The sequence below is a fragment of the Protopterus annectens genome, chromosome 4.part1 (genome assembly GCF_019279795.1).
Source record: "Protopterus annectens isolate FY-2018-M chromosome 4.part1, PAN1.0, whole genome shotgun sequence".
NCBI lineage: Eukaryota > Metazoa > Chordata > Ceratodontiformes > Protopteridae > Protopterus > Protopterus annectens.
Genome location: NC_056734.1, coordinates 721,148,999 through 721,175,877, shown reverse-complemented (window position 1 = coordinate 721,175,877; position 26,879 = coordinate 721,148,999). Strand labels below are relative to the sequence as shown.

The 26,879-nt window shown below is 39.6% G+C and overlaps 1 protein-coding gene and 1 pseudogene across 1 annotated transcript in view; both read right to left on the bottom strand.

Moving 5' to 3' along the window:
* The window catches only part of KCNAB1 (potassium voltage-gated channel subfamily A regulatory beta subunit 1), a 1,829,051-nt gene that overhangs the window by 517,721 nt on the left and 1,284,451 nt on the right, over window positions 1-26,879 (bottom strand). The gene's annotated exons all lie outside the window — the stretch shown is intronic.
* On the bottom strand, window positions 26,268-26,386 carry LOC122801485 (annotated as a pseudogene).

The following is a 26,879-nucleotide window of genomic DNA, read 5'->3' as shown; positions in this document are numbered from 1 at the left end:
CTATATTTTATGTGTTCTACTATGTTTGTTTTTCTTATGTAGCTAGCATGAAGGTATTTTATTCAAATTAATCTGATCACATGATGTACATATCTAATATAGGATTTATTATTTTTGAACTGCTTATGTTTCTAGTTGATTTAACATAAATAGGGTCTCTTATCAATTCATAAAAAATTCCGTTCAGTGAACATGTCTTCATCAACCCCAAACCACCGAACTTCACTTCCAAGAACATTCACATTCATGAAAGATTTAAGTAGGGAAAGGAAGCAGTTGGTTAACAGCATAACTTTGCCATTTTCCCCACTGTAGTGCGATCTTGGAGTTGGTATATATAGTTGGGGGGGTTGGGGGGCACAGTCCCCCACTTGGGTGATTTGACATACTGAAGCATGTGTTCTATTGTGGTGTTGGCCAAGTGCTTTCTTTCCCCTGGTAAAATCTTTCTTCGATGTGAACGTTCGCAGAAGTGAAGTTTGGTGGTTTGGGGTTGATGAAGTCAGGTTCACTGAAGTGAATCTTTAATGAACTGATATAGACCCAAATAAAAATAATTACTGTACCAGAACCAAAATCAATAATCTTCTAGGGATTCTACAGACAAACATCCAGTTATATGCATCACTCTATTTTTATCAGCCAAGAATGGATACCTTATTGAGGGTTGTACCTTCTTTGAATATAAAATATATTTGCGTTCAGTTCTTATCCCTTGCTTTGCTTCTATCCTGTGTCCAGTTCATATTGCAAAAAGCAAGCTGTTTAATTTGCCCAAGTTTTAACATCATTATTATCAGGCTATACATTAAATCTATCAAATATTTATTATTAATTACTGTCCATTTTGTCCGAATGTATAAACAGCACACCTGGTTTTGCATTTAGCATATTAAGAAAACAAGGATGAGGAAATCAATGTACAAGTATAACACAACGCACTTCTTTTCAGAATACAGTGGCAGGAAATTGTTATGCTAAATTTAGAACTTAAGAAAAAGAAGTATAAATAAATCATTATGCAAAATTGCTGATTAGAAATATGATTGACCACTAATGGTAAAAGGGACAAGACATTTTGCTGATAGAGTAAGAGTAGAGAACTGTATAGATGAAGAAGCAGGATTTATATGTTGTGCCTAACTAAAGTTTCATTCCTTTAACTTTGTGGATATCTTTATTGATTCTGTATATAGACTACTTCCTCTTGCCAGTGCATTTATGATTTGCCTAAGCTTATCCAGGTGGAATAAATAGCAAGTATAAAATCTGTCAAAGTCCGGGATTAACTATATTTTTTCAAAACTAAACTGCCTAGTAAATTTTGAAACCCAGTGTATATGTGCTGTTATGCAGTGAAACCAGTGTACCTAAATATAATAATTGTATGCCTGATGTCGTTGATTATTACAGAATGGTGTTGGACATGGTGGTGTGTAAAGGGGCTTGGTCCTAAATCAGAGAAAGATTAAAAAACAGTCTGTATGTTTACTATAATAGAGCTTCTTGACAACATCTGTAGTTTTATACATGTTATTTATTTCAAAATAATTTTAGTAATATTTATCTAATGATATGATATGGTTTCAGCTGTTAGATACATTTGTATATGTGTGTATGTATGTATCTATCTATCTATATGGTTTACCATCATATGGTTAAGCTCACATTGCTCAACCATACATTATACCGACTTTTCTCCACGAATCCCATAATGCCGAACGGTCAGAATGTTGTAAAAATATCGAAATCGACATTTCTGACTGCTCTACACCTTAAAATGAGTGCTAACATGGGTCAAAAAGGGGACAGGATTTTGCGATTCGCGGCACTTGCAAATGCATTTTTGAGATGTTGCTGCACTCCTTTTGGCCATACCCGCTTGACCATCCACCAGTCGATCATATGCATGTACACCTATTTACATATACATATACATATATATATATATATATATATATATATATATATATATGTGTGTGTGTGTGTGTGTGTGTATAGATAGATATAGATATGCGTGTGTATATGTCTGTGTGTGTGTGTGTCTGTGTGTGTGTGTGTGTGTGTGTGTGTGTGTGTGTGTGTGTGTGTGTGTGTGTGTGTGTGTGTGTGTGTGTGTGTGTGTGTGTGTGTGTGTGTGTGTGGGTGGTGTGTGTGGGTGTTGGATGAATAAAATAATAGACGGTTATCTCTTAACTAAGCATTACCTAAATACTGGTCTGCATGTATTATTCAGAAATTATGTTTTTGGTAGGAAAAAGATGAATATTATAGTACCTCTCACATATCTTTTTGGGACACCAAATGTTATCATCATCTTCTTTCTGCTATTCCCGTTAGGGGTCACCACAGCAAATCATCTGTTTCCATTTCTTCCTGTCCTCTGCATCTTGCTCTGTCACACCAACCACCTGCATGTCCTCTCACCACATCCATAAACCTTATCTTAGGCCTTCCTCTTTTCCTGTTACCTGGTAGCTTCATCCTTAGCATCTTTTTCCCAATATACTCAGCATCCCTCCTCAGCACATGTCCAAACTAACGTAACCTTGCCTCTCTGGCTTTGTCTCCAAACCTTCCAACCTGGATTGACCTTCTAATATACTTATTCCTAATCCTGTCCACCCTCATCACACCCAGTGCAAATCTTAACATCTTTAACTCTGCCAAATCCAGCTCTAACTCCTGCCTTTTTGTCAATGCCACTGTCTCCAACCCATATAATATAGCTGGTCTCACTACCCTCTTGTAGACCTTCCCTTTGACTCTTACTGGTACTCGTCTGTCACAAATCACTCCTGATACTCTTCTCCACCCACTCCATCCTGCCTGTACTCTCTTCTTCATCTCTCTTCCACACTCATCATTACTCTGAACTATTGATCCCAAGTATTTAAACTCATCCACCTTCACCACCTCTACTCCTTGCATCCTCACCATTCCTCTATTCTCCCTCTCATTGACACACATATATTCTGTCTTAGTCCTGCTGACCTTCATTCCTCTTCTCTATAGACCATATCTCCATCTCTCCAGGGTCTCCTCCACCTGTTCCCTACTCTCACTACAGATCACAATGTCATCTGCAAACATCATAGTCCACGGGGACTCCTGTCTGATCTCGTCTGTCAACCTGTCCATCACCACTGCAAATAAGAAAGGGCTCAGAGCTGATCCTTGATGTAATCCCACCTCCACCTTAAACGCATCTGTCACTCCCACCGCAGACCTCACCGCTGTCACACTACCCTTGTACATATCCTGTACCACTCTTACATACTTCTCTGACACTCCCGACTTCCTCATACAATACCACAACTCCTCTCTAGGCACCCTATCATATGCTTTCTCTAAGTCTACAAAAACAAAATGTAACTCTTTCTGACCTTCTCTGTACTTCTCCATCAACACTCTCAGACACGAAATGGGACACCGAATGTGATGAAGTAATAATGAGAAAGTGAAAACACACACCCATTAACTGAACTTAAATGCAAAAAAAAATAAATAGAACACATCTGGCATAATAAGACATCTGGAAAGGCAGATAATATTTCAGAAAGAGGAAATAACATATGGCAGCTCATCTCAGTAAAACAGGGCACTCTTGGCTAACCTAGCTAATATCAAAGACTGATGAAATACTGATTTTATTAAGACTGATCACACTGTGACTTAGGAATGGAGTCCATTCCCATCAAAGTATGGAAAAAAATAAATATTTGAAGAAAATAAACAAAGTGCGATAGGTTTTAAAAATATTTTGATGATATGGAGCAGAGATCCTTGATGAATTTGTAATTCTAGGGTCTATAGTATGTTGTCGAACTTCTAAAAGTTTGAACGATGTAATATCGAACCCAAATGTCTGAAACAGTAAATTAGCAAACATACAGAACAGCCCAGGGAAAAAGAAAATCGCTGTTACGTCACAACAACAACAAACCCCCCCCCCTGCAACCTTAAACTTAAACTAAATCCCCTACTTAAATATACTAACTCTGAGATTGCACCACAGGGGAGGAAGTAGCAAAACCCCGAAAACAGGCCCACTGATTTTTTTTTTCCCCTGGAAAAAAAATCAATGTGCCATGGCTTTGCTATTTTCAGGTTTCAGATGTTTGGGTTCGATATAACATCGTTCAAACTTTTAGAAGTTCGACGATGTAATATAGACCCGTAATTCTATAGGGTAATATGCCTACAATTATATGTTTACAAAAGGTAATGGTGTTCAGTGGAAAAAATGAATATGTCTAGTCAATCAGCATATGAGAGGAATGAAGATGGACAGAGTGTGTATAAAATTCCATGCCTTCACACATTGTCAGCTCCCACTACTTGTGCTGCACATAAGGCCCGTTAACTATACCCAGAAGAGATTTATCAACTGGTGTCTGAGTGCAAAACTCCATCCTTGCTTAAATGTGTTGCTTTACTTCTCTTAAAGGAATTAAGTGCAGACAACCATTTGTAATGACAAAAACATTGTCACCCTAGTACTGCCTAGAAGAGATTTTGCATCTGTCATCTTAGCCTACAAAAGTCGAGCCTTGATTTAATCTGTAGTTTTACTTCTCATAAAGGCATTAAGTGCCATGTACTCTGTGAACAGGATGGGAAGGCCACTTTAATGGAAATTCAAAAAGTAAAAAACAACCGCACAGCTGAACTTGTCACACCAGCAGTATGCCAAGAACAAAACCAGAATAAAAACTGAGTGACAACAAACACAGCTATGTAAAATACACCAAAAACTTTTATTATACCTTAAAAAGCATTTTCGCTTTGACCTCAACACTTCATCAGACTTTAAAAATATACAAATTAACACTCACTATTTAAAATCCAAACAGCAAACCAGAGACCGATTCCAGTTATGACATCATAGCAAGCTATCCAATCAGCTATAGAAACTTTAACAGCAAATTAAAAAGTATACTATCTACCAGTGCGTACTAAAATAAAACAAACTATAATTTCTAGTATAACTTAAGTATATATAAAAAAAACTACTTAACTACTTGTAACCTAGTTCTAACAGTGCATATATGCTTAGTCCTGGTGCGATATACAAGTCCCAAACCATTAAATATAATTCTGCGAAACAAACAAAAAAAAAAGAATAGTCAGTTCAATTGATTGCTGGGACTGCATGATAAAATGACTGAATAAATACCTAATGTCTTATATATATTTGCTTAATTTAGTTCTCAATGTAAAGAAAACATATACAAGTTGTAGGTTCCTATTTGCTGCATACAGAATTGCTGGATGTTTCCAACATGCAAAATTGAATGCTTACAAATGATATACCACCCTCCAAAAAAGAAACAAAACAGTGGAGTCAGTTTCTTAAGCATAGCACAATATTGCAATGAAATGTAAGAATTCCTAAATGCAAACCATGAAGACCAGTTAAAAACAAATTGCTGCCACAACACCTATCTAACAAAAAAAATAAATAAATAAATAAAAATAAAGAATAAATACCAAGGTACCAGCATTCAAGCAGATAAGCCATGACAGTTGATAAAACCAAAAAAAAAGTCAATATAAAACATTACTTCACAGTAAACATCTAAGTACTGTAGGTGTGGTAGTATAATCACAATCTTGTATACACATGAACTTAAAAGCTATAAGAACATGAACTAGCTAATGTTACCGAAATACATCTGTGACATCTGGCTATATCCCACCAGACTGCCAACAATTAAATGATGTCCCTTACTACCTTAGGACAGTAACTAAGAACCTTCAACCCTCACTACTGACTTCAGTATGAGATTGTCACTTAGACAGAAGTAATATTTCACAAATTTCTCCTAAGAGCACAAAAGGAACACACTCTGTTTTCTGGGACTGGACTATATACCTCTGTCCACCGAAGTGTATTTTCTTATTACACACTTCAGAGCAAAGTGTCCCAGTTTAAGACTTCTGATACACTCACACTCAAAGTAAATTTAAATCTCACACATCCAAACATTTCTGAGAAAGCCTGACACAGATTTCCAGTTGTGTCTCTTTCCCAAAAATAATACAGTAATGCTGCCACAAATCAGACGGTCTTCATGCCCTTCTAAAGGGGTGTCCAATTATGAAAACTGATTATTAAAATAAATGATAGCTATGACCAGAACAGCCAGGCCTTCAAGGTGACCTGAGAAGTATCAAACAGGTAGAAGTACTCTCTAATCTCAAAATAAAAACACTGATTTCCAGCCACAATATAAAGGAATGGTAAACGTTTAATAATAAGTAAAAATGATTACAAGCTTGTAAATCAGTAACTCTCAACCAACACTAGAATGCAATCAACAGAAATATAAACTCAAACTGCAGGATAGGAGTCCATTATTCTAGAAAAACTCTATTTTAATAAATAAGCTTTCCTGATCTGACTAAAGAATACTGTCCCTGATCTACTCTAAGCTGTAATAACAAGGCCAATGCAAGTTTACAGTTTTCTTGGTGAGTTCTCCTTTCTAGGTGTCCACTGACTGCCCAGCACTTGACAAGCTGCGCAGTACTTGACAAACTACAGTCTCAACTGTCTAATTTCAAAATATAACAATCGGCTGTTTAAAAAATATTCTTTTTCTGTCGATCAGCTGTTTAGATAATCTCTTAGTAACCAGGAACATTCTAATGACGTCACTAACTGTTCAGCTAATTCTCCACAGTTTGTACTTTAGAATTTCCCTCTCAAACATGCACAGTTAGAAATGTATCAAAGCAGTGACATATTCTTTAAACATTCTGTTTAAACAGGGAAATACTCAACATTTTAAAACTTATTTACATTTTTACAATTAGGCAGGCTAGCATACAATACAAGTTAATCTGAGAATATACACAAATCTCCTACCAGACATGCTAACTCAGATGAGAGTGTTTTCAGTTTCTTCACAACTTCAACCCTTATTTAAGTGTTATATGTATAAATGAGTATGTCTGCTTAAAAGCATCAGGTCTTATAACCAAAAGGAGCACTACTCAATCAATAAAATAAAAATGGAAGTACCTTACCTGATAAAAACAACCAAAAAAATGTACTAATTGAGTTATAGTTCTGCAGAACAAGTCCATTGAAGGTGCATTGATCCTAAAAGTGCCAAAAGAGTGTAAACAAGCCTGAAGTTGCTTAAGAACCATTCTCTATATGCATAGAGCCAATCAATCTGTTTGAAGAAAGGGTATTACAGCCTATCAGTCCCTTTAACTGGAGTCGAATAACCAATCAATGGGGTTAAATGTGATTTTATGAGAAAAAAATAATGGAAACAGTGTTAGTCAGTCTATAACAGGAAGAATAAAACTGAAAAGACTGAACAAGAATCAATTGATCTGACAATTCTTTTTTCACAGAACTATATTTAATGGTTTAGGACTTGTATATCATACTATGACTAAGCATACATGCATTGTTAGAACTAGGTGATGAGTAGTAAAGCATTTTTTTTTATATATTTATTTATTTATTATTTATTCCAGTTTGATGACTGGGGAGGTCCACTGGGCTTGGGGAGCCTATTTTTAGTGGAGGCCCGGGGAGAAAAGCTCCAACAATACATAGTTATATGAATAATTACTAAGAAACTTTGCATTACTGACAAATAAACAGGAAGCATTCATAAAGAAACAAACAATTACAATTTTGTTTAGGTGTAAAAGACAGGCAAATGGCCTTGTGGCTAGATTTTACAGTATAGTTATTTATACATAATACAAATGAGCAAGGTCAGCTAGGTGAGAGGTTAGCCAGGAGAAAAAGTGGAGGTGACCTTGAGAGGTATAGGGTGAAGAGTACAGTTGCATTTCTTGTTTGAGTAAAGGTGAGAATGAAGAAGAGTTTTAAAGTTTTTGAGGTTATCGCAGGTCCTAAGAGTGGAGGGAAGAGCATTCCATTTTTTGGCTAAGGTGAAGGAAAGCAGAAGTTGACCAGCTGGGTGCTTGGGTTTGTGGATGGTGATTAGGTTTTGGTGGATAGATCTAAGTGTTCTACGGGGAGTATATGGTTGTAGGATATTGGATAGTGCAGGGCACTTGGTAGGTTGGAATAGTAGTCTGTAGGCAGTTGTGATGTGGAGAAAGTCAAGTTGGTTCTGGAGTTCAAGCCAGTTTAATGAATGAAGGGAGGAACAGTGATGAGAGGAAGATTTGGCTTTGGTAGCAAATCTGGAGATTTTATTGTAACATACTTCTAGTTTGGAGGATAGTGAGGAGGATAAATTAATAAGCAGAGGGGCACCATACAGTAGATCGGGAAGGAGATAAGTAGTGACATGAGTTAGTCTGGTAGCAGGAGAGAGGAAGTGGTTGTTTCTATAAAGTAGGCTGAGTTTTATGTGGGTTTTCTTTATGTTTAGCTGGATGTGAGTATTAAATTTTAGGTGTTCATCAATGGTTACACCAAGAATTTTGGCAGAGGGAACAACCTCTAAAATGGAGTTGTTATGGCTGATTATTTGGAATGAGTTTTTATCAATAGGGAAGGACTTAGAAGGAGAGAATAGAAGGATTTTAGTTTTGTTAGCATTTAATGAGAGGTGATTTTGGAGCATCCAGTTTTCGGTAGTTGAGAAGGCTGTTTGTGTCAGTAGTTGGAGATCTGTTAAGTTGGAGGCACAGCAGATCAAAGTAGAATTGTCAGCATATTGAACAATTACCTGCCTCTGACCTAGCACACACATGTTGGGGTCATTTATTGCACTGTTCTGATTAGTTTGCTACTTGTGTGTCTCTGCTATCCTTAAACAAAAACAAAAAAAACAAAAAAATCTTGCTATTATCCCACTTCCTATAATTAAAAAAAAAGTTCAGTTACAGAGTTGCTGTTCCGAACTGTTTGTAAGTTTCTTGGAGGCCAGTGCTTACTTGGGCTAAAGGGAAGTCTCTGTGTTCACCAGTGGCATTGGTTAACACTGAGCAGCCTGCCTGTCCCTGTAGGAGTGGTTACTGCCTAGAAACTGTAGTTTTATTGGTCATTTTGGGTCAATTCCAAACTACTTGATCTCTCTCTCTTAAAACCCTGCAACCGCATGGTTTTGGCGTCTTTCCAGGCTTGATAGTTGTTGCTGAAGCACCTACCAAGAGGAGAAAACGCTGAGAGAAGAAAGGAGCCACTTTTGAGATTTTGATTATTTTCTTCTGATTTATTTCTTAGAAAAACTGCATTGCCGCCTACTTTTTGGCATTTTCCTGCTTGCAAAAGTTTATATTTGTGTTAGAAACAGTATTTAGAACATACCTAGAGCCTGTTTATTGCATTTTTTGTGTTGCACTTAATTTAAAATCGTTTTTTCTTAAAATTGCATTTTACCTGCCTCTGACCTAACACACACATGTTGGGGTCATTTATTGCACTGTTCTGACTAGTTTGCTATTTGTGTGTCTCTGCTATCCTTAAACAAAAACAAAAAAAAACAAAACAATCTTGCTATTTTCCCACTTTCTATAATTTAAAAGAAGTTCAGTTACAGATTTGCTGTTCTGAACTGTTTGTAAGTTTCTTGGAGTCCAGTGCTTACTTAGGCTAAAGGGAAGTCTCTCTGTTCACCAGTGGCAGTGGTTAACACTGAGCAGCCTGCCTGTCCCTGTAGGAGTGGTTACTGCCTAGAAACTGTAGTTTTATTGGCCATTTTGGGTCAATTCCAAACTCCTTGATCTAGCTCTCTTAAAACCCTGCAATTCTCTTTTTGAGCGGTTTTGCGCACAGAGCAGCATCGGGCAGCGCCGGTTTGCTGGGGTATACTATTCCTGGCTCCAAAAAGTCTGCGCTGCAAATTTTCCCTTAGAACTAGGCAAGCCTCAACTCAAGTGCTTCAGATCAACTGCTCTTTTGCAGCACTTGCATAACCCAAATCAGCACTTGTCCAAATCTCCTAGATACAACTATTATTTTCCAAATCTCCTAGACAGCACTATTATAATGCAGCATAAGACCCTTGACTGTCCGCAAGACAAGTGAAACTCACTTTTCCAAGCATGTCCAGAGGTCAGCTTCAGGTGTACTCTCCAGTTCATCTGGTGGAATTGGGCATCCTGAGGCAATGTCACAACTGCCTCATGTATACAGACAACCCTCTCCTCTTACCTCTAGACACAAACACTTGTGAGAGTTGCAAATACATAGCCAGACTGGAGGCTAAGCGCTCTCAACCCATGACTGTAACAGACAGTCAAGAGGAGAAGAGACACACTAGCATCACACCACCAGTCACACTTGGATCTACAAAACAAGCACCGGCAAAACATACACATAAATACGCAAAAACATATTCGGAGGCACTAGGTACCAATCTGAAAAAGAAATAGTGCCCTCCAAAGCAGACAAGCAAGCAACCTATACCTCCAAACACAAGCCAGAAAACACATAATTCACCTCAGCAGTGTGCCTCATGACAGCCCCTAAGGCAAAACACCATACCCGAGGCACACAGATGTTCCACTCACCAGGCTGAACAAGGAGAAGGTTACTGTTAGCTGCCTGTCGGGTGCTAGGATCCATCACATAACACAGGCACTTAGGTCACTCCAGAACAAGTACAAGTATGATGCTGTCATTGTACATGTTGGTGAGAATGATCTAAGATGTTCCTCCCTGGACTACATGAAAACAGACATTGAGGAGCTCTATGATCATGTAGCCCAAGCTGGTATGACCCTGACCTTGAGTAGCATACTACCTTCACCTAGAAGGATACCACAATACAAAGACAAAATGATACATTTCAACAATTGGCTAAGCTTCTGGTGTCATTCTAAGGGGATCCAGTGTCTGTCTGCCTGGGATGACATGATAGACAAGCCTCACTGTTTCACCAGAGATGGTTTGCACCTGTCACCCCTAGGCTTTTGAATACTGGCCAAGGCTCTTGCCATCCCCATAGTGCCTTTTTTAGGCAAGGCTCAAAGGACAAACCAACCATTGTAACCATGTAATCAAAATGCACACACTCGAGGCACTCCTCAGTATGGAGAAAATCGATGTTTGTGCAGTGACAAAAACCTGGTTCAAGGCTCCAGAGAGCACCCCAGCACTACCAGGTTACAATTCGTAACATACCTTCTGGCCTCAGTTACTGGATTGCAGTACAAAGGGTGGGGGTGTATCAATATTCGTCAAGGATACCCACATATCCAGGTTAGTGGGCAGCATGATGCCCCAGAGATCATCCATGAGCAACTATCAGCAGGCAAAACCACATTTCAAGTCGTAGCCTGTTATAGATCGCCCACCATGTCCCAAGATGCTCACTCAGCATTCCTTGAGGCATTAGAAAATATAAAGGTCCTACCCAACACCATCATTTTGGGTGATTTCAACTACCCTGGTATAGACTGGGCGAACTACCAAAGTTCTAACTCCTATGCCCAGCGGCTCATAGAATTTATAAATTCAAATGCCCTTGAACAACTGGTATGTTCTCCCAGTAGAGGGGACAACATATTGGATTTAGTCATCACAAATATGGGTGCCCATTGTACCACACCCGTTATCACTCCCTCTCTGGTCAGATCAGACCACAAACTGATAACCCTGGATGTCCACACCCCTCCACCTCCCCCAGTCAAAGAAACCATCGTAAAAAACCTTTCCAAAGCAAACTTCAAACTATTTGGGTCAGAAGTGGAAAGCTTCACTATTCCCTTGCAGAAGGATAATAATATCCAGGATGCAGAATCCTACACCAAGGCACTTTATATACATCTTCAGGATTGCATGGTCCGTGCTATCCCAAATAAAACCAAGACTCCTTCCTCAAGCAAGAAGAAACCAGTCTGGTGGAACCCGGCCATAAGCAAACTATACAATGAAAGGAGGAGACTTATACAAAAAAAGGCCAAATCTCAAGTAGAAAAATCATCCCTGATCAGCATTTGTAAGAAATTGAGGGCCCTCATCAAGTCAACTAAAGCCAATTTTGAAAAGAAGGTTGCCAAGGATGCCAAAGATAACCATAAGGCCTTCTAAGGTTACGTAAAAAACCTAAATGGCAATGCTCAGGTCTGTTCTGAGCTAGTATAAAATGGAACAAAATACACTGACCCCATTGACATTGCCAACATCTTGGCTGATAGGTTCAGTGCAAATTTCTCCCCCCAACCTCACCACCTACACGGCCTATTACTATTCCAGGGGATTGTGTAACTCCAATTATTACTGATACAATGGATAATAAGGCTCTATCTAAAGCTAAAAACACTGCCTCCATGGGACCAGATGGTGTCCTGGGCTGTCCCATACACGAGCTCCAAAATGAATTAACCCCACATCTGAATACCCTGTTCAGTCTCAGCCTCTCGACAGGATATGTGCCCATAGAATGGCAGACAGCAACGGTGGTTCTGCTGCACAAGGGTGGGCCCACAACCGACCCTGGGAACTACCGACCACTAAGCCTGACCAGTCTGATCTGTAAGGCAATGGAGCGAATTATTATAGAACTCATAAATGGAGAGATTGGGAACCTCCAAACACTTGACCCCACACAGTTTGGCTTCGTCAAGGGCAGACCATGCCTCCTGAACCTGGTGGACTTCTTTGAGACAGTTACTCAGGCTACAGATAAGGGAAAGGAGGTACACATGGCTTACCTTGACATTGCTAAAGCATTTGACACCATTCCCCATTCAGGTATTATTGATAAACTCACCAACCTGGGCATAAATCCTTACGTCACAAGATGGATCACAAACTGGCTCTCAGACAGATCCCACAAAGTAAGAGTAGCAGGATCTAAGCCAGACTAGTAACGAGTGGTGTGCCTCAGGGCTCTGTCCTGGGGCCCCTCCTGTTTGGCATGTACTTCTCAGAAGTACAGGTAAGCACTGAAGGACTGTGGCTAACCAAGTCTGCGGATGACTGCAAACTGGGTGCTATAATAGAGTCTCCAGCCGACATGGATATCCTCCAGAAGGGCCTTATTGAGACTGATGCATGGTGTTAAAGCCATGGTCTCAAGCTAAATGCTATAAAATATGTAGTAATCCCCTTTGGGAAAAACAGAGTACCCGCGAACTACCACATAGGAGGTCACCCCCTGAAATCTGAAGAAGAGCCTCAGCACTGAAATAAATAGGACATGCTGGAGGGACAGATTCATAACCCAGAGGCTCCCTTCACTCTGGAATAAAATCCCAGTCCAGGTTAGGCAGAGTCCCTCATTGACTCTCTTCAAGAGGAATCTTGATGAGTGGATGGGAGATCGTAGGTTTACCCCGGGTATCACTTCTGTGTCACTGTTAGACAGAGGCACAGTATACTAACCTCGAAAAAGGGCATAGCAAAATAAATTTAAAATGGGTGGCGAAAGCCAAACACATTCTGGCTAGGCTTATAAATGCCCTAGGGCAGATAGCCTAGTATGAATCTATGAACCTATGAACCTATAAGTAATAAGGGATCTAGGGACCCAAGTAGATAGTCAGCTTTCCTTTGATAACCATGTTGCCAAGGTGGTTAGAAAATCCTTCTATGTGAGCCATCTGATCACAAAAGGGTTCGTATCAAGATCTAAGGATGTAGTGGTGCCCCTCTACTCTTCCCTCATCAGACCCATTATTGAGTACAATGCACCAATTGGAATGTACCTGGCTAGGCATCTCCAGCAGCTGGAGAGACCACAGAGGTACCTCACTAAGAGGATTACTGGCCTCAAACAGTTGCCCTATACAGCATGATTGAAAAAACTAAGGCTTTTCTCTGTTGCATACTGCCTTCTCAGAGGTGATCTCTGTCTAACATACAGAGCCATGTCCAACCCAGAACTGTTGAACATGCTCCATCTTAGCAAAACAAAATCTACTCAAGCTACATGCTCTAGGGATATAAACCTCAGCACAACAATGAATAGAACATGCTGGAGGGATAGATTCTCTTCCCAAAGACTTCCCTTGCTATGGAATAAGGTCCCGATCTACATAAGACAGAGCTCCTCACTATCACTCTTCAAGAGGAACCTTGACGAGTGGATGGGTAACAGAAAGTTCACACCAGGGATCATACCAGCAGCTCTACTAGATAGGGGCCAAGGGTACTAGCTGCTAGATCTAGGGCCTAGGGAACTAATCAAAGGGGCGGTGAATACCACACAACATGGCTGGGCTAATATATGCCTTCGGGCAGATAGCCCAGTACCTACCTATGAACCTATTTTAGTATTGGGTATGGCCTTGTAAAAGTCATTAATAAAGATGTTGAATAGAATTGGGCCAAGTATGGATCCTTGGGGTACTCCAGTGGGGGTAGGATGGAAGGTGGAGGTGCCCTGGCCCCATTTGACAGCCTGGGACCTGTCGGAAAGATAGCTGGAGAACCAGGAGAGAGTTTTGTGGGAGAGATTGAGATTAGACAGATGATTTAGAAGGTGGGTGTGGAAGATGGTATCAAAAGCTTTAGATAAGTCCAGCAGAACTGAGGATACTAAATTACCAGAGTCACAGGCCAAATTGACAGTATGTAAGAAGGAGAGAAGGGCGGTGTTGGTACTATGTCCTGGGCGGAAGCCGTGTTGGGTAGGAGAGAGTAGCTGGTTTTGGTAAGGAATGGCAAGAGCTGAAGGTGGATGCATTTTTCAAGGAGTTTAGAGAGAGAGAGGGGAAAGGATGGCTATGGGGCGGAAATTAGATACGTTACAGGTTTTGCCACCCTTGTGAAGTGGAAGAATATATGCAGAGCACCATAGTTTGGGTACATAGGATTCAAGTAGGGATCTATTGATCAGGATGCTAACAGAGAGAGCAATACCATCGGAGGCTATTTTTAAGAAGGAGGAGGGAATGTTGTCGGGTCATTGGAGCAAGGCTTTAGTTTAGAGAGTAGTTTCTTTATTTGGTAGGAAGAGATGGGTTTGAGTTCGAAAGTAGGGGGGAGAGGAGGGAGAGGATGTTTGGTTGGGGTGGTGTTGAGGGTTGTTGTTGGTAAAGGTCTTGGTTAGCTCAGCAATAGAAGTGTGAAGAAGGTGTTGAAAAGTGAGGCAATTTTAAGGTCAGATTTGCTGGTATCGGGGCAGGGATTGTTTTTAGCACCTGGCCTAAGGAGAGAGTTGATAGAGTTCCAAACTTTTTGGGGTTTTTTTGCATGATTTGTTTGCATTTTGATGTAGTAGGACGTTTTATCTTTGATAACTTGTTTTTTGGCAAGGTTTTAGTTGTTTGTATTTAACTAAGATGTCTGGGTGTTTAGTATGAAGAATTGGAGGTATGTTTTCCAGATTTTATCTCTTTGTAGCATAATCTTTTTGGTGTCTTTGGTAAGCCAATACTTAAGTTATACTAAACATTATAGTTTGCTTTATTTTTTAGTACACATTGGCAGATAGTATACCTCTTAAATTGTTATTAAAGATTCTATAGCTGATTGGATAGCTTGTTATGATGTCATAATTGGAATCAGTCTTTGATTTGTTGTTTGGATTTTAAATAGTGTTAATTTGTATATTTTTAAAGTCTGATGAAGCATTGAGGTCAACACGAAAGCACTTACTAAGGTATAATAAAAGCTTTTTGGAATATTTTTCATAGCTGTGTCACTCAATTTTTATTCTATTTTAATGGAAATGTTATTTAGCATACCTGTCTGTTTCTATTTTCTGCATTTCCTTCATACAATTTTCAAGATTATTTTTAGGGTTATTTAACTTCCCCATGAGAGATGAACATCATTTAATGAAAGCTACCTATGCTGGGTGACCCCAGAACTTCCTTGAACATATTTAAAATGACATGGATTACATGCTAATGATTTTTGGTCTAGTACATTGTTAGCCAAAGAATGAAGGCTGGTATAATTAGTTGATCTGCCTTCCTGTGTGTTACTACATTCAACGGTAAAGAGATATGATGAAGACTTCTAATTGTTAGTTAAGAAAATATTAATAGAACAAGGAAAGTACAATATCTTATTGGAAAATTTAAATACTAGACCTGTCTTTATTTTGTAGCGCTGGCCATCATTTCAAGACTAATACTTGAATGAGATGAATTCTTACCAAAGGGGAAAAAATTAACCATGAAAACTGTGAGAAACAAACACTTGAAGTCAGTGAAATACTCACTAAATGTTTAACAGTAGATATTTAAATTAAAAGTATGGAGATCTTCATGCAGTGGAACATGAAAACAATGTTCATAGAGCAGTAATTTCTGAATCATGTTTTTCAGAAGAAAGTGAGACACTTAACTATCCAGGATTTAAAAGTTACTATGAACTTAAAATAAATAAAAGGGGAAGATGCATGCCTGTAATATTACACTGAAATAATAGAAATAGGTGAAATTATTTTTATTCTGAAATTCTGTTTTTGTGGACTCATACTGGTGCTAAGAAACTATTTTGTGTGTAAGAGAGAGTGTGTGTGTGTGTGTGTGTGTGTGTGTGTGTATATATATATATATATATATATATATATATATATATATATATATATATATCTTAAAATCCCGAAACAGGAAACCCTGAACGCCAAAGTTTAACCAGGGAAAATAAACACTTGCCCAACATGGGGAATTATGCCTTTCTTCACAATAGTGCAGTCTTGGAGTTGGCATATATAGTTAAGTGGGGGTGAAGCTCTCCCACATTGGGGAGTGTGGGGGCATAGCCTCAACCCAGATATTTTTTAGGTGGTGTGGTGAGTGTTCATCTTTGTTTATGGCAAGTGTTTACTTGCCCTAGTTAAACTTCTGTTGTTCAGTGTTTCCTGCTTCAGAATTCTCATGTCTGGGTTGTTGTCTTCATGATTTTTGGATATCTGGATTTAGAAGTAGAACTATATATATATATATATATATATATATATATATATATATATATATATATATATATATATATATATATATATATATATATATATATATATATATATATAGGTTCATAGGTTCATAGGTTTATACTAGGCTATCTGCCCTAAGGCATTTATAAGCCTAGCCCAAATTTTGTGGCTTACGCCACCCCTTATATGAAAAAATACTGTGCCCATTAGTTTGTTGTGCCTCTGTCCAGCAGTGACACAGAGATGATTCCCGGGTAAACCTACGATCTCCCATCCACAGGTCTAGATTTCTCTTGAACAGAGTCAGCGAGGTGCTCTGCCTCACATGGACCGGGATTTTATTCCACAGCATAGGGAGTCTCTGAGTGATAAATCTATCCCTCCAGCACGTCCTATTTATATCCGTGCTAAGGTTTAAGTCGCTTGCTCTAGTGGCTTTGGTGGATTTGGATTTTTTGAGGTGGAGCATGTCCATTAATTCCGGGTTGGACATGGCCTTGTATGTCAGGCACATGTCACCTCTGAGCAGACGGTATGCGACTGAATAGAGCTGGAGTTTCTTCAATCTGGCAGCATATGACAGATTTTGGAGTCCCTTTATCCTTTTGGTGAGGAACTTTTGGGGTCTCTCCAATTGCTGCAGATGTCGGGTGAGATACATCCCGAATGGGGCATTGTACTCGATCATTTGTCTGATAAGTGAAGAGTACAGGGGAACAATAACCTCACTAGATCTGGATGTGAATCCCTTCATGATCAGGTGGGCAATGTAGAAGGTCTTTCTAACCACTTTAGCAATGTGAGTGTCAAAAGAAAGGCCACTGTCAACCTGGGTCCCCAGGTCCCTGATAACCTCTTCTGTGCTTAGTGGATTGCCACCTATATGGTAGCTTGGGGTTACCTTGTTTTTCCCGAAGGGTATGACTATACATTTTTTGGCTTTTAACTTCAGGCCATGGCTCTGGCACCAGCTATCTGTTTCCGTGAGTCCCTTCTGAAGGATATCCGTGTCTGATGCACTTTCCACTATGGCGCCCAGTTTGCAGTCGTCTGCAAACTTTGTCAGCCAAAGTCCTCCTATGTTGGCCTGTACTTCTGAGAAGTAGATGCCAAACAATAGGGGGCCAAGGACCGAGCCCTGTGGGACACCACTTGTGACCGGCTTGGAGTCTGACACAGCGCCAGCAACTCTAACCCTGTGGGTTCTGTCCTTAAGCCAGTTTGCAACCCATCTTGTGACATATGGGTTTACATTTAAGCTGGTAAGTTTTTCTACAATACCCGAGTGGGGTATTGTGTCGAAAGCCTTTGCAAGGTCAAGGTAGGCTGTATGGACTGCCTTACCCTCATCAATGGCCTTGGTGACTGTTTCGAAGAAGTCGACCAAGTTCAAAAGGCATGATCTTCCCTTGACAAAGCCAAACTGGGTTGGGTCCAATGTCTGCAAGTCCTCTATATCTTTGTTTATGAGCTCCATTATGATCCTCTCCATAGCTTTGCAGACTAGACTTGTTAAGCTTATGGGGCGGTAATTACCAGGGTCCGTAGAGGCGCCGCCTTTGTGGAGTGGGACTACAGTTGCCGTACGCCACTCCTTAGGCACGTATCCTGTGGTAAGGCTGAGATTAAACAGCTGCCTTATGTGCGGGTTTAATTCCTCATTTAGCTCGTGTAGCACACAGCCAGGGACACCATCCGGTCCCATTGATGCTGTGTTTTTAGCTTTAGAGAGTGCAGCTTTCACCTGCGCATTTGAGATGTCCGGGAGGCTACACTCGGCTGGGATAGTTATCTCTCCTTTAGGGGGGGAAAAGGGGGTGAAGTTTGCACTGAACCTGTCTGCCAGTATGTTGGCAATGTCTGTGGGTTCAGTGATTTTTGTATCATTTTGGACTAATTCTGAGCATATCTGGGAGTTTCCACCCAGGTTCCTAACATAGCTGAAAAAGGCCTTATGATTGTCCTTTGAATCCATGGCAATTTTTCTCTCAAAATTGGCCTTAGTTGATTTTATGAGTGCTCGTATTTTTTTACTAATAATGATCAGGGTGACTTCCCTTTTATGGAATTTGTTCTATCATGTAATAGCTTTCTCCTCTTATTGTAAAGTTTGTTAATGGCTGGGGTCCACCAGACTGGACGTTTGCCCTTTGTGGAAAGAGTCTTGGTTTTATTTGGGATTGCCTGATCCATGCAGTCCTGGAGGTGTTCATAGAAGGCATTTGTAAGGGCTTCCGCAGCTTGGGTTGTGGTTTCCACTGGCTCAGGAGCCTTGAAGGATACCACACCAGTCTTGAGTAGTGTGAAGTTTGCTTTAGAGAAGTTCTTCACTATGGTCTTTTTTGTTTGGGGTGGGGGCGGGATGTGGATTTCCAGTGAGATTAGTTTATGATCAGATCTCACCAATGAGGGATATACTTCGGTGTGGAGCATTTTGTCCCCATGTTTGTGACAATGAGATCTAGTATATTTTCTCCTCTCATGGGAACAGTGACTAGCTGTTCCATGGCATTTGAATTTATGAACTCCAGGAACCGTTGGGCTAGAAAGTTAGGGCTTGAGTAATGTTCCCAGTCTATATTCGGGTAGTTGAAGTCACCCAATATGATGGTGTTTGGAGATACATTTATACCCTCCAGTGTCTTCAGGAAGGCTGTGTGGGGTTCCTGAGTTTGAGAGGGTGGCCTGTAGCATGCTACAATTTGTAGAGCAGTTTTGCCTATGGTTAGTTGCACCTGGATGGTTTCGAAGCTTCATGCGTTGCCACCAACCTGGAGGTGTGGGTATCCTTTATGAATATGGATACACCCTCCTTTTGTGGTGTGGTCCGGGTTTTGGGGCCGGAACGCATGATATGAGGTAAAACCTAATAGTGCCGGGGTGCTCTCAGGAGCCTTGAACCAGGTTTCAGTTACAGCACAGACATCGATGTTCTCCATACTGAGAAGGGCCTCGAGTGCGTGCATTTTGAGATTTAGACTTCTGGCATTGAGCAGCATTACCCTCAGTTTCTTCCCATTTTTGTTTTCTAGGGTGGTAGGTTTAGAATTTGAGCCTTGCCTAAAAAAGGCACTATGGGGTGGCAAGAGCCTTAGCCAATATCCGGAATCTCAGGGGTGACAGGTGCAAGCCGTCCCTTGCGAAGCAGCGTGGCTTGTCAAGCATGTCATCCCAGGCAGACAGACACTGGATCCCCTTTGAATGACACCAGACATTAAGCCAATTGTTAAAGCTGATCATCTTATCTCTATATTGTGGCATCATTCTTGGTGAAGGAAGGATACTGCTCAGGGTTAGGGTCATACCTGCCTGGGCTACATAATCAGAGAGCTCCTCTATGTCTCTTTTCATGTAGTCCAGGGAGGTACGTCTCAGGTCGTTCACACCAGCATGGACAATGACTGTGTCATATTTGTACTTGCCGTGGAGTGACCCGAGTGCTTGTGTTATGTGGCGGATTCTAGCGCCCGATAGGCAGCTTACTGTGACCCTCTCCTTGTTCAACCTGGTGAGTGGGACGTCAGTGTGTCTGACTATGGAGTCACCTATGACAAGTATGTTTGGTGTTGTATTTGGCCTTAAGGGCTGTGACTGCTTTGCACACTGCTTTTGTGGTTTATGTGTTGCTTGTGGGGTGTCTTGAGGTAGCAGTTGTTTGGGTGTCTGCTTTGGAGGCCTCTGCTGTTTAGGTAAATTTTTACTCAGAGCCTCCGAGTATGTCTTTGTGTGTTTATGTGTTTGATTCAGTGGAGTGGTAGCATTATGTGAGGCTGGTTTTGTGGTGTGTGTAGTTGCCTTCTCCTCCTGTCTGGTCTTGCCAGTCCTGAGTTGAGAGAGCTCAGCCTCCAGTTTGGCTAAATAGCTGCATCTCTCGCAAGTATTTGTGTTATGTGGGAGGAGGAGAGGGTTGTCTGTGTACATGAGGCAGTTATAACATTGCCTCAAGATTCCCAGATTCACCAGCTGGACCGGAGAGAAGATTGACAACTGACCTTTGGACATGCTAGAATAATATTGGGAATTCCTTAATTGAAAACAAGGGCCAGTGGGGAGTGAGGGTGTAGTGCTTTTAATTTTTAGTGCTGACTTATATAATTGCTTTAGTGAGCAAGTGCCAGGTAACTTGAGTGCAATGTGTTACAAGTAACTAAATGCAAAACGACAAACAGTAACTTTCTTTCAAGTGAAACAAGGAAATAAGTACAGTAAGCAATGCAGATATCACTAGTGATCCACAGAAGCTGAGAAGTTGCGTATTAGGTGGAATTAGCTTCCAGGGAAATAACAAGCAAACAAACAACAAGCATATAAACAAAGCTAGATTCAGCAGGCCTGGATCTAGTCTATGCTAGAGCAAACAAGGTGAACCAATTTCAGTAAGATACAGTTCAAATATTCAGGCACTATAAACCTTTAACCAGAAATTCCCAGCTCAGAAGGGCAGAGTCCAGCCTCTTCTCCCACAAGAGTGCAGACCACGAACCTTCTTAATGTAAAATAACTGGCCTGAAGCCCAAGTGCCTAAACCAGAACTAATACACTTGGACACTGGGCTCTCAATCAGCAGTTCCCAACTTAGAAGGATGAAAGCTACCTGTCCTGCCACCACAGTGCTTGCCACAAACCTTCCTAATGTAAAACAACTGGTCTGAAGCCCAAGTGCTTAATCCAAAAGACTTGAATGATAGCTACACTTTAATCAAGTTACAACCAAGCAGTAATAAATACCATTGAATACTTTAGAGAATGTCTGGATTAGTGCTCAAGTTACACAAACAAAGCTAGATCCAGCAGGCCCGAATCCAGTCTATGCCAAAGCAAACAAGGCGCACCAACTTCAGTAAGAAACATATATATATATATATATATATATATATATATATATATATATATGGATCTACTTCATTTGATCGAAAAACCATTTGACCTAAACCCATTTGACCGAAATTTCATTTCATCGAAAACCAGTATTCAAGGCACAAAACTGGGATTTTTCCCCCTCCCCAATGCCGTGCGACCCTGAAATTGGTATATATAGTTATGGAGGGTGTGGGGGACTGGTTTCCTTTAAAAGAAGAAAATAACACAAAAAGTACAGATTTAAACAAAAATAGGTGGGGGGATTCGCCCCCACACCCCACAATGTGGGGGGCTGTGCCCCCACCCCCCCAACTATATATACCAACTCCAAGGTTGCACAAAATTGGGGAGGGGGACAAATCCCTATTATTTGCCTTGAATACTGGTTTTCAATCAAATGAAATTTCGATCAGATGGGTTTAGGTCAAATGGTCTTTTGATCAAATGAAGTAGACCCATATACATATATATATATATATATATATATATATATATATATACACACACACACACACACACACACACACACACACACACACACACGCACATGCACACACACACACACACACACACACACACACACACACACACACACACACACACATGGGTGTACTTGAAAAGAATGAAAACCCATATAAATGAATTATACATTACCAAGACAACTTACCCAAAGCTGCAAAGGACAGGAAATTTAAAACTCTGAAACCCACATAACTGAAAATAAGTTACTGATGTGTAGTCAGTCACAGTACTACAAACATAGATATCCAAGTGCCCTTTCCAGCAAGGTAGTGCGATCTTGGAGTTAGTATATTTAATTTGCAGGGGGTGTGGTGGGCAGAGCCCCCCACATGGAGGGTGCAGAGGTCCTTGCCCCCCTGCAAAAAAGAAGGAAAAAAATGAAATGTAATCTTTTACTTGCCAGGATAGTCTCGTTTCATCTGTGATTTACTGAGGCTTTGTTCAGTTCAGTTCAGAGCGGTCTATGAGCAGAGTGTGGGTGCAGAATAGAGTGAGTTAGATTACAGTAGTGTTTCTTTAAGTTCATGTTGAAAAAATGTGTTAATAGAAGTCCAATGAGAAAGATTAACAAACCCCTGATAACACGAGTTGAATACAACTTAGCAAGATAGTGTAAATGTTTTTGTAATCTCATATTTGATAAAAGTAATGTATTTCTACTGAAAAGCTATATATAATCTAACTACTAATAACAAGGAAACTCATGAAATCACAGGAGTCATTATTAATTAATTTCATAGAGTAAATTGATAACCCTCTCAAATTAGTAAGTTTCCTGTATTCAAATCGGTTAAACGAAGGGGCATGACCAAAATTTATGAAAACATTCTAAAGTGGTATATTTACAAGCTTCACATATACCATGAAAACTTATCCCCATCTCTAAACTTTTCACTGGAGACCAATAATTATCATACAAAATTGTTTAGTTGATATTCTAAAAAAAAAATAGTAAATTCAGTAAAAAGACCTCAGGGATGCCAGAACAACTGCAAGTTGTACCTCTGAAGGGGTTTGGTTCCAATACCAGCGGCCTCCTTCCTGTAAAGGTCCATTTCCTGTTGGATTAAATACAAGTGCATTTTACTAGCTTTGAGGACTTTGGAGGAAGGGCTAACCTTGGATCCAGTAAACAAACTAAAACAACTAAAATTCACCACAATAACAAAAAGACATGCACCAAAACTCCAAGAATAATATTTAATAACGTTAGCGCTTTTGTTCGTTCCAATGAAAGAACTTCTTCAGACAAAAACACTAAAATACAACTAGCCCAAGTTTAATACCCTTATCACCAGTCACATGACAAATAGTCAACAAAAAACTCATGTGGTCTATAGTTGAAAACAATACATGCAGACTGTAATGTTTTTCACTTAACAACAATTTCCCATATTACAAAATTTATACAAATATTAAAAGTATTAAATTTATGAATCACTCTATAAAATAAATACTAAATAATTACATTTTAAATTAATCTATTAAGACTTTTGAGTTTCAGCAGACAGTAAATAGAACACACATTATTTAGACTAGGCTGGTTATAAGTGTTTATACCATTTATAACATTGGATCCAGACAATCTTCATAATCCAAGCTGAGCATTTATTGATAAAAGAGGATGCAGTAAAAATATCCTTTAAACTAGAAGCAAATATAGTATGACAAAGTTGAAAATATCTTCAAGAGTCAGCATATGGTAAATGAAACTTTTGATATAGCTGATCAAATAAAAGAATGATCATTCCAGAGCTAGTCTTTTGTAATACCTGTTATGGTAGGATTACACTGCAATTTTTACCAAGATTTCCACTTGATGAGCTTGCCTCAGTTTTAATTAAGTAATTTCAGATTTAATGTAGTACATATTTCAAGTCTTGGTACCCTATAGTCTAGAAGCTTAATCCTTAAATATCCCTTTGTACCCTTTCTGTGCAGAGCTGTAGAAGTGGAGTGATGATCCACCAGAAATATGTGGTTATCCTTATTCTTAACCAATTTGAACTGACTGGGTGGCAATCCTTGTTGTTTGCTGGCACAGAATGCATACTTGATTCTTTTTAAATTGCCACTGATGCTCTGATATATCACAGCTATCATTAGATACATTTAAAAATAGTTTCCAATTTACTGTTTTCCTTTTGAGGGCATTGGTGGCTATCCTGCTGCTCAACATTGTCATCAGATATTGAAAAAACATAATCTTGTGAAAGTTGGAACCCTTGTTAGGGATAACTGCTGCACACTTCCCCAGAACAGTTGTGCACCTGTCCCTTGTTTCAGTAGAAGGGACATCTAATTGTTAAACATCCATATCAATTATAGAAAGGTCATTTGGCTTGCCTTACACTTTAATTATATTAATGACAGTATTTGTTGCAGAAAATGAAGTGCCTCTTCCATGGAGTCAAACAAATGATGGTTCCCTCTGCAAAGTCACAATGAGCACTGTAGGGAACATGAACATGGTAGGAGTGTTATTCTTGTAGCAGTGGGACTTCACAAATCAAAAAGCCTTACAACAACTCAGTAATTCATGAGGATAGTCCTGGTATAATCACACAGAATGCTCTTCCAGCAAAAATGGCTTCCCCTCCTTTGCTTTCTACAGCACTTCATTTTTATCTGCATAATTTATACATTTCTTTATGACCTGCTGTGGAATCTGGCATCGACTGGGTGCAGGATGTAGACCCTGGTGAAACTGCTGTAATTTCAGTGGTAATAATAAGTTCCACTCTCTTTTTTTTTCAAAGAGCTTCACTTAAAGTGGTAAAGCTCTTCTAGAGTATGACCTCCGATATATAACTGACTCCCTCCAAAATACAGCATAGTGAAAATCTCCATTTATTCAGAAACAAAAGTTAAGGCTGTACTTGCCAAGGGAATCTAAGTGTATTTTGTCACAGCAGGTAGTGTGGCAGCTGACAAAGGCTGGTACACACTTATTGTTGTGACACTAGTCTTTATGTATTCACTGTAGCTATAATGTTTCTACTATATATTCTCTCTGCCTTTGTTACTGGGAACTCACTGTTGTTACACTGCTAACATATTTTGTGCATATTATTTACTCTGTTCTGAATTTGATTCAATCTCTTTTTTCATATTAACAATGAGTACATTTTATTGCGTTCTTGATCTAGGTTGTGGCTGAAAAGGGTCTACTGACCAGCTTGCCTGGTTATAAAATGTTAAAATGCATACACAATGTTTACAGTATCACATGGTAAAGTATCTAGCTTTCCCTTTCTTGTAGTTTTTACTATATAGTTTTTCTGTGTGACCTTTTATCCTTTGCTTTGAATGTTAGTTGGGATATTTTGCAGTCACCCTAATGTTTGGATATCAGACTTGATTTTAAGTTATGTGTTACTAAACTGTGACCAATCCACTTATGCTCTATTGATGAGCTCAGAAATAGGACAAAACATGGTATGACTGCAACTATTGTGGTTAGGCTTTATTGGCCTTAATGCACCAGTAAAAGCTTTAAAAAAGTCATGGGCATACAGAAATCAAGTAGCTGAAACACAGGTACATCCTTAAGGAGGCATTTGCTTATATCCCATGGGACTCCACTACATAAGGTTTAGGGTATTACACAGTGAGGACTCTAAATTTACTGGGTCTTTCTTGTTTTCTATTACAGAGCATTATATATTTGATATATTTATGCATTTATGTAAATAAATCAGGTACAGTATCAATAATAGCAAATCTATCCAAATAACAGGAGGAAGATGGTTAACATAAGCCTAAGCAATTTTCTGCCATGTTGTCTGAAGCCCTCTTGCAGAACATCAATTTTTTCCTACAGTCCTGCATATAGCTTGCTATTTATTTATTTAACATTTGTTTACTCGGAAAGTCCGACATGGAATGAAGCCAATTTTCAGCAGAGGCCCAGGGAGAAACGCTCCAGATACATGTCTTTGAAACATAGGAGGAAACCGGAGCACCCAGAGAAAACCCACAGGAGCGCAGGGAGGACATGCAGACTCCACACAGAAGGCACCCCAGCCAAGAATCAAAATGGAGATGCTCTTGCTCTGAGGCCACAATGCTACCACTGCACCACTGCACTGTCCAAAAAACAGCCTGCAGCACCTGGTATTCCCAGGCGGTCACCTATCCAAGTACTAACCAGGCCCGACCCTGCTTAGCTTCCTAGATCATACAAGATTGGATGCATTCAGGATAGTATGGCTATACTATATTGGAGAGAAAATAATTTTGACAAACAGAAGACCTATAAAAAAGGTAAATTGAACACCCAAAGGTCTTGGAGAATAATAGTAGAAAATAATGAAGAATGTCGCCATATCTTGTACTGCGCTACGTCACCCATGTTATCTTTAGTGTACAGTAAAGGTGCACAAGCCATTCTTTGCAGAAAGTGTCACACTGACCAATTCTTAGTTATTCAAAATCTATATGTAACAGTTTCAAGGCTTTTGCAGTTGAACAGCAAGGTGATTATTTTATCAGTGTGGAAATGCTACAACAAAGCTTTAGTGCTTAAAATTTTCCTGCTTGGGTTACAAAAACTGGGGTCTTCAAAACTATGACATAAGACTGTAGCAAACATAGCCATGCACAGGCAAAATTAAACAAAATCCCTTTAATCATACTTTAGACATATTTCTAGAAGAACTGTGCTTTATGTATTGATTAGAAATAAAATGCTTTCTCAATCCATTTACCATC